Genomic DNA, 7,380 nt, shown 5'->3' with positions numbered 1-7,380 from the left:
ATATATATACCCAGTGAAGAAAAATTAGTTCAGAAAACGTTTTATAAACATTTTCCTTAGCACCAAAGTTCGGGAACGATTCTGTGTCAAACGTTTTGAAGACTACTTCATTGGCACATATAGCTACTTCTGGATATGTTCTGAAGAACTATTTATAGAACGTTTTCTGGACGTTTGTCTGCGACAATTGGCAAGAATTGTGATATTAAATGTGCTGGGCCATAGTAATACTGGACCATTAAATAGTACACTAAAGTTTTCTTAAGATAACCAAAATTTGGGAAATCAAACCAAATGTTTGATTGTTTTAATCAAAAAATTTGGTTTTTTCTATTTAAACTAATATATGAATCTTTCTATTTAGTTCGGATAAAAAAATTTTTTTCAGTTTGCGCGCTCTCACACAGCTTCGACAACATTTCACTCGAATTAATCTTTGGAGGCCAGATTCAGCTTGCCGATCAACTGATACACTCTATTGAAAAAGACTTGAAGAAAATCTTAAGGTGATGGCACAATTCGAACTCGACACCTCTATATTCTCAGCTTCTGTACTCAATACGCGAGACCACTCGTTTCTTACTCAAATTTATAATATTTTTATTTCTATCTACTTATTCTCAAGGTATTCTACACATTTATTATTTCTTTAAATTATTATTTTATGAAGAATACTATTAGGAGTACGAATTAGTTCGGTCCGTTTCCAAAAGATGGCTCCGGCTGTTGTGAATGGTTCATAATGACAACTGATTTTGGCGGTTTCAGATAGGTTAGACATCTGCTAATAATATTCAGTTTATGTCGCTTTGAGTTTCATACAAAAACCTTGATTTTTACTGTGTTTGAAATGTCGAATTTTGTGTTAACCAAGCAGCATTTGCGGGAGGTTTTAATTTTCTGCTTTAATTGAAAGAAAAGTGCAGTTGAAGCCCATCGAATGCTTGTCGAAGTTTATGGTAACACTGTTCCAACTGATAAATCATGTAGGGAATGGTTTCGACGTTTCAAAGATGGAGATTTTAGCGTTGAAGACAAGCTCGCTCTGAACAGCCACAAAAATTCAAAGACAAAGACTTGGAGGCATTACTCGAAGAAGATCAGAGTCAAACGCAAGAGGAGCTTGCAGAATCATTGGGAGTAACTCAACAAGCCCTTTCTGTACGATTGAGAGCCATGGGAATGATTCAAAAACAAGGAAATTGGGTAGCTCAAGAAAACTTTGACGAAATCCAGAGAATTATCGCGGAAATAGAAAGAGAAAATTTTCATATCAAAATAGCTATTAATAAGGATTCGGTCCTCCGATGGGAAAATATCGATCCTGACTTCATTACTCCTAACCTCTTACGTGCCCACATTCTTCCTATTATCAAAGACACCGACACAAATCCTTCAAAATGGACACTAACAATTAAGGGACCTTTTAGCAAAGAAACACGACAGATGATCGACTGTGTTATTGCTGAACACGATCTGGACAACAGAGCAAAAATAATTATTGACTGTTTACTACTCTATCAATTCCTAGCTCTACACCAAAAACGACGCCTCCCCGTAACTCTCCGTCACCCAGTCTTCTTTCTTCCTCTGAGGAATCCCAAACAGAAATCAAAGAAATGATAACTAAAAACCAAGTCGGTAAACTCACTAATAAAACTATATTGTATATTGAAACTCCACCCGAAATCACCAGGAAAAACGAAATCTACGTTTCTCCACACGCAACTCACCAACAGACGAGTACACAAATGCATGACTTCTTTACTGAAAACGACCGACATCTAAACATAATACATGACCAAAAAGAAATAATTAAATTACTCGCGATTATCAACGAATATTATCTCGGAGAAAAATTACACGTTTACATTTCTGAATACAACTCGGAAATAACAAATAAAAGAGAAATTATTGGACGCTCACTCAAGAATATTAGGCGGGCATTATTCAACGAAAAAAATGCTTCAGAAAATTAGACAAAAATACAACTGGTCGAACATAACAGTGGACATAAGAGAATTTGTTAACAAATGCGAAATTTGCCAATTGAATAAGCGGGGAACTCAAAAACCTTATATTTATTTCTCCCCTGACATTCCCTGACAAAGCTTCTAACAATAAAGTTGTGTATATATATACTGTATATATATACAGGGTGTCCCAGAATTGGTGTTCAACATCTCTCGTAAATAAATAAAAGGAGTAAAATTGAGTCAAAAAGTCCTATACCATTTTGCTAGAATTGCAGTAGTTACCGAGATCTTAATTAACAAAGATCCGCGAATGAGCGTGCATCGGGCTGTCTTACGCGCGTAAGAGAGCCCAGTGCGCTTCGCGCGCTTACGGTGTTACCCGCAGCAACATATGAGAGGAGCTAATATAACAGCATATACTCTTTACAGCATATACATATTAAAACGTAATTATGAGAAGCACTATCCTACGCGCGTAAGACAATCCGATGCACGCTCATTTGCGGATCTTTGCTAATTAAGATCTCAGTAACTATTGCAATTCTAGCAAAATGGTATAGGAGTTATCGACTTAGTTTTACTCCTTCTACCTGTTTACAAGAGATGTTACACTACTTCTGGGACACCCTGTATATATATATATATTGTGACGTTTTTCTGAGTTCTTACGAAGTTCTCGCGTCGCCCCGTCCGAAACGGAAGTACGAAATCGGGACACGGACGGAAGTCCGCGAGATCGGGAACGTCTGTATTGGCAGGAGAGAAAAGGATTGTAACATGAGCACACCACTGCGCCGAGCCGACGGATCCTTTGTAAAAATTCTGGGCGCCAGACGCGTGACCGCGTCAAAATCTGCGTCGCTCGACACAACGGGCCGACTAGCTCTATTGGAATGGAGAGGAGTTGGGTTTGTACGATAAATAACTAAGGCTGTCCCAAACGAATCTCGGATTAGACTCGCAATTAACCACACTGCAGATAGGAATAACAATTAACAATTTATTATAATACCGCGGAATAAGAGACAAATTTGCGAAAAAGAAAAAAATACAAAAATAAAGTTCACCAATATGATACGGCGAGTTTGCTCTGTCGCGACGATAATTAACAACAAAAGAAAGTAAATAAAAGAAAATAACAAAATTACGGTGACCAATAACAATACGCTCTTCACAGAAACATAATCGATCGCAGGACCAACTTCTTATAACGACGCGTGACACCGGGAACGCTATGTCGTCGCGCTGACTTCACATAAACTCTACGTTATCAGGCAATAGGATAGACAAAGTACCAAGCGTTTTAGTCAAAGCCTTCGAGAATATGAAAGCGGCGAAAGAGACTACTCTAGTAAAATCGTGCGCTTACCACGAGGCATGCAAAAGCAGGTCGCAAGGCGTAATATCTACGCCGTCGGACTTACTTGATTTCGCAGGGGCTGGTCGGGCTCACGCCGCGTGCATGCACGGCGCGAAGCTCTCGCCAAATTCCCGTCACTGGTCTCGATGTAATTCAGCAGCCAAGTATAATGCAGCAACCACGTGCCAATTAGCGCACCTGAGTGAAGCGCTCGCAAAATCGGAAAAGTTAGTTCAATTTAAAGTCGAAATGACTGTAAACTTCGCCTGTTTCAAATGGCGAGTCCGCCGTGGAGTTCGCCACACGGAACGAGAGCTATGCACTCTCCGATCCGATAGATCCCCCAGTACGACAGGTACGACAAGTTTCTTCGATTCGGTACGATAACGTATTTCTCTTTCGTTCGATACAATGACGGCACTCTTCTAATTGTCGCTACGATAATCTGCTCGCTCTTCAAGGCGGCAGAGATCGGGACTGTACGATAAACTCCAGACGAATTCCAACGACCGAGCTTAGACTAGCTGACGCGACGGCGTATTCAAGGTACGCTCGCGACTAGCTGAACGATGCCCGTCGCAAAAAGTTCGCGGAAAAGTAAACAAATGCGCACCTGGGACGTGTGCGAACGTTCTCTCTTTTGTTGCTCTTCCGAATCGCACACCCCTCACTCTAGACAGATCACTCGGAAAATCCACACCAAACTGCTTTAGAAAATGTAATAGCGGTACGATAGAGTAGCGTGCAATGTCGCAATTAGCGACTTGACTATCCAAAAGAGAGCATGGTAAATACATTAGATTGGTAGCGGTACGATAGATCGGTACAATAGCCAGTACAGCAGCAGGTGACAGATAAGCTATAAATAGTACGCAGGACGAAAAACGTTACGATAGCGTTAGATTGATGATACGATAATCAGTCCGAGATTCGGTACAATACCCGGTACAGAATATGGCGGTCGCGAAACGATACGATAGATAAACACTTTTACACGCGAAACACAACAAAATGACCAGGATGCTGCTTGGCGCGTTACCGGAACTCCAGGGCTTGTAATACTCAATAAAGTAATTACGAGAGACGCACTTAGACCTACGAACTAATACCACGAAGCCCCGTGAAATCCGATTCTAGCCGCTGCCAAAAATTTGAAACTATGGCGAAGGTTATGTCCTTGCCGGTATCAACACACGAGATTCAGCGACTAGCCTCGACACGAGACTTGAGTAACGCGGATTCATGGCTCACAATTAAATGAGGGCATCTTACCGTACGTCGTCGTCGCTCTCCATCCAGAAAATTTGCTAAGTTTGTCGTTGAACGCTAGATCGTCGGGAGTGCCATCAGTGCGTCCGTCCCGTTCAGTAGATAGCGACCAAGAGAGCGAGAATCGCGATCGATTCGGGGTTGATGCGTCTGAGCGCGCTAGGGTCGCGTAGAGTAGGTCGCTGCGGCCAATCAGGTCGCGAGGGGCGCTACACGCGACGCGATGCTCGCGCTCGGCGACAGGACCCGCGGCCGCGAAATTCAAATAAATTACCGGGCCCTCACTAGCGAAAATGCAGCAGCAGATATTTCCAAGCGTTGGATGCCGCAGATTTAACAAAGAGGCAGCATGCGGTAGCGCAACAGGATAGCAGTTGCAGGTTAGCAACGAAGGTTTGCAGCAGATCTTTCCGATGCGAAAAGAAGGTCAAAGCTGTCTCTATTGTTGTGTGTTCGTATTTTTTTCTTCGGCTACCCAGCGCCGAAATTCACTGTCTTCGTCGCAGTCCTCTCCCGCGCCGCTTGTTCTTTGAGACTCACCCCTCTGGCCGTCGTGCGAGTGCCTAGCTGCGACTCCACGCACGCCCTTCTCTCTCGCTTTCTCTTGCCTTTATCCAACAATCGACGGCTCCGGATATCTCCTCCAGTAGTGTGTTTTCGGTGTGGTGAGGCGCCAAGAGCAAACAAAAAAATAACAAAATAAGCGACTAAATCTAGCGTACGCAAGCAAGCCCTGGAGGATCCTGGCGCTTCTTAGACGGCTCGCACTCCCGGACTCTCGCGACCATTCGAGCTTTTGTGGCGAGGGAGGAGCAACGCGATTACCACGTCACAATATATATATATATATATATTAGGTGTTGGAATTAATTCGTAGTGTTTTACAAGAAATAGCGTAGGTAGTACAGTATTTTGTTGTTACCTACAGTAATGTATTCATCGTGAAACAGCTGTCATTGGACGTCATTTGCTTTACATGATCTTTTTTTGAATCGTAAATAAAAACATTTTATAATTTATTGAATGTCAAAATTTGTGCCGAATAAAGTGTTTTTGCGGGGAGTTTTACTTCCTTACTTCAACGGGAGAAAAAAAAGGTTTTTTGCATCGAATTTTTACCGGTGATGAAAAATGGATCCATTACAACAATCCGAAGCGCAGAAAGTTATAGGTTAAGCCCGGCCAACCATCAACATCAGTGGCAAAGCCGAATATCCATGGGTCTAAGCTCTTGCTCTGTATTTGGTGGAATCAGAGGGGTGTGGTTTATTAGGAACTGCTGAAACCGAATGAAACTATAACTGTGAATTGCTACCGACTACAATCTATGCGCTTGAGCCGTGCATTGAAAGAAAAATGGCCGGAATACTCCAAGACACGACAAAGTCATTTTGCTGCACGACAATGCTCGTCCGCACGTCGCAAAACCGGTACAAACATACCTGGAAACACTTAAATGGGAAGTCCTACCCTACCCGCCGTATTCTCCAGATGTTGCTCCTTCTGATTATCATTCGTTTCGTTCGATGGCTCATAGCCTGTCTGAGCAGAAGTTCACTTCTTACGAAGATTGTCAAAAATGAGTCGATTCGTGGATTACATCTAAAGACAAAGCGTTCTTCTGACACGGTATTCGTTTCCTGCCCGAAAGATGGTCAAAAGTAGTAAAAAGCGATGGACAATACTTCAATTAATGTATTTTTTGATTTTAGTTAAAATAAATAATGTTTTTTCATTAAAAAAACGCAACGAAGTAATTCCAATTCCTAATATGTATATATTGTGTATGTGTATTTACACATACACATTAGCAAGAAAAAATTCTTTGACAGGTTATAAAAAAAGAGAGGTTACACAGATGTAAGATAAACATATTTAAAAATATTTATAAATTAGAACACACAATGTCATCTTCTGCAACTTCTGCATTCTAAATTGAAAACTTTTATTTGTAATGTAACAAATTAAAAAAATTAGAAAATTGGTATTTACTTCAAACTTTACACACACGCACATATATTCCAATGTAAAAATGTTATCCATAACATGTATTTCACGATATTTTATTTTAAAACAAAAATTTCAAATATTTTTCACATAATTTTTAAATATGTATAAATATTATACTACAATCTTTTATGTTCACATATACTTTCGAAAAAATTATAGACTTGCAACACTTATCTCAAATCTATGGATGCTGCATTTTTGGTGGAAAACCATGCATTTTCTAACAATAAGTAAAAATTTATTTGATATACTTATAAGTAGTTATATCTATATAAGGTAACAACAAGTAACTAACAATAAGTAAAACTATTTAGTTTTAGCTAAATAGTTTTACTAGCTAATGTGTATGTGTATTCACATTTTTCTACTAATCTGAATCGTTACTTTCTGTATATACTTAACATATAAGTGTATTATCTGTTATAAAAGAAAAGCCGATGAGCCAGTTACATTTATATTTATACATATATATTTTATATGTATATATAAACTTTATTAAAACTATAGAGACACATATACATACAGAGACGTATATACATATTACTATCATTTTATATTTATACTTTATTTTTATAATTATATTATCATTTATATTTTTATATTTATATAATTGTTTATATTTATAATTATAATTTATATTTTTGCATATCAAAATACTTGAAACAAGTGGAAAACATATTATGTTGCATACTAACAATGCGATGAGAAAGCTTATATATATATATGTATGTTGTGTGTAAATTACACAGCCACACAAAAAAAAAA

General features: G+C 39.3%; 1 long non-coding RNA gene across 1 annotated transcript in view; it reads left to right on the top strand.

Moving 5' to 3' along the window:
- Positions 1–419: 419 nt before the first annotated feature.
- LOC109861933 overlaps positions 420–7,380 on the top strand; it is a 27,220-nt gene continuing 20,259 nt past the window's right edge. Inside the window, exon 1 of the long non-coding RNA XR_002251056.1 lies at positions 420–506. This is a non-coding gene — a long non-coding RNA (uncharacterized LOC109861933). The remainder of the gene's footprint in view (positions 507–7,380) is intronic.

Source organism: Pseudomyrmex gracilis, unplaced genomic scaffold (genome assembly GCF_002006095.1).
Source record: "Pseudomyrmex gracilis isolate BER0280 unplaced genomic scaffold, ASM200609v1 scaffold_1162, whole genome shotgun sequence".
Classification (NCBI taxonomy): domain Eukaryota; kingdom Metazoa; phylum Arthropoda; class Insecta; order Hymenoptera; family Formicidae; genus Pseudomyrmex; species Pseudomyrmex gracilis.
This window is presented reverse-complemented; position numbering and strand designations above follow the sequence as displayed.